The sequence below is a fragment of the Oncorhynchus kisutch genome, unplaced genomic scaffold (assembly GCF_002021735.2).
Source record: "Oncorhynchus kisutch isolate 150728-3 unplaced genomic scaffold, Okis_V2 Okis07a-Okis12b_hom, whole genome shotgun sequence".
Classification (NCBI taxonomy): Eukaryota; Metazoa; Chordata; class Actinopteri; order Salmoniformes; family Salmonidae; genus Oncorhynchus; species Oncorhynchus kisutch.
This window is the reverse complement of record NW_022261984.1, coordinates 13,394,046-13,396,146: the sequence shown is the minus strand read 5'-3', so window position 1 is coordinate 13,396,146 and position 2,101 is coordinate 13,394,046.

Below are 2,101 nucleotides of genomic sequence, written 5' to 3'. Positions count from 1 at the left end.
GACTGTTATAAACATTATTTAGACTGTTATAACATTATTTTGACTTTATAAAACATTATTTTGACTGTTATAAACCTCATTTGACTGTAATAAACCTCATTTTGACTGTAATACACTTATTTTGACTGTTATACCTCATTTTGACTGTTATAAACCTCATTTTGACTGTTTATAAACCTCATTTTGACTGTTATAAACCTTTTTTGACTGTAATAAACCTCATTTTGACTGTATAAACTTAATTTTGACTGTTATATACCTCATTTTGACTGTTATAAACCTAATTTTGACTGTAATAAACCTCATTTTGACTTTAATAAACCTCATTTTGACTGTTATAAACCTCATTTTGACTGTTATAAACCCTCATTTGACTGTAATAAACCTCATTTTGACTGTTATAAACCTCATTTTGACTGTTATAAACCTCATTTTGACTGTTATAAAACCTCATTTTGACTGTAATAAACCTCATTTTGAACTGTAATAAACCTCATTTTGACTGTTATAAACCTCATTTTGACTGTTATAAAACCTCATTTTGACTGTAATAAAACCTCATTTTGACTGTTATAAACCTTATTTAGACTAATAAACCTCATTTTGACTGTTATAAACCTCATTTTGACTGTTATAAACCTCATTTTGACTGTTAATAAAACCTAATTTTGACTGTTATAAACCTCATTTAGACTGTAATAAACCTCATTTTGACTGTTATAAATCTCATTTTGACTGTAATAAACCTCATTTTGACTGTTATAAAGCTCATTTTGACTGTTATAAACATTATTTAGACTGTTATAAACCTATTTAGACTGTTATAAACATTATTTTGACTTTATAAACATTATTTTGACTGTTATAAACCTCATTTTGACTGTAATAAACCTCATTTGACTGTAATAAACTTAATTTTGACTGTTATATACCTCATTTTGACTGTTATAAACCTCATTTAGACTGTTATAAACCTCATTTTGACTGTTATAAAGCTCATTTAGACTGTAATAAACCTCATTTTGACTGTTATAAACCTTATTTAGACTGTAATAAACCTCATTTTGACTGTTATAAACCTTATTTAGACTGTAATAAACCTCATTTTGACTGTTATAAAGCTCATTTAGACTGTAATAAACCTCATTTTGACTGTTATAAACCCTATTAGACTGTTATAAAACCTAATTTAGACTGTTATAAACCTTATTTTGACTGTTATAAAGCTCATTTAGACTGTAATAAACCTCATTTTGACTGTTATAAACCTTATTTTGACTGTTATAAACCTTATTTAGACTGTAATAACCTCATTTTGACTGTTATAAACCTTATTTAGACTGTAATAAACCTAATTTTGACTGTTATAAACCTCATTTTGACTGTTATACAGCTCATTTTGACTGTAATAAACATTATTTTGACTGTTATAAACCTCATTTTGACTGTTATAAACCTTATTTTGACTGTTATAAACCTCATTTTGACTGTTATAAACCTTATTTAGACTGTAATAAACCTCATTTTGACTGTAATAAACCTCATTTTGACTGTTATAAACCTTATTTAGACTAATAAACCTCATTTTGACTGTTATAAACCTCATTTGACTGTTATAAACCTCATTTTGACTGTAATAAACCTCATTTTGACTGTTATAAATCTCATTTTGACTGTAATAAACCTCATTTTGACTGTTATAAAGCTCATTTTGACTGTTATAAACATTATTTAGACTGTTATAAACCTCATTTTGACTGTTATAAAGCTCATTTAGACTGTAATAAACCTCATTTTGACTGTTATAAACCTTATTTAGACTGTAATAAACCTCATTTTGACTGTTATAAAGCTCATTTAGACTGTAATAAACCTCATTTTGACTGTTATAAACCCTATTTAGACTGTTATAAACCTAATTTAGACTGTATAAACCTTATTTTGGACTGTTATAAAGCTCATTTAGACTGTAATAAACCTCATTTTGACTGTTATAAACCTTATTTTGACTGTTTAAACCTTATTTAGGACTGTAATAAACCTCATTTGACTGTTATAAACCTTATTTAGACTGTAATAAACCTCATTTTGACTGTTATAA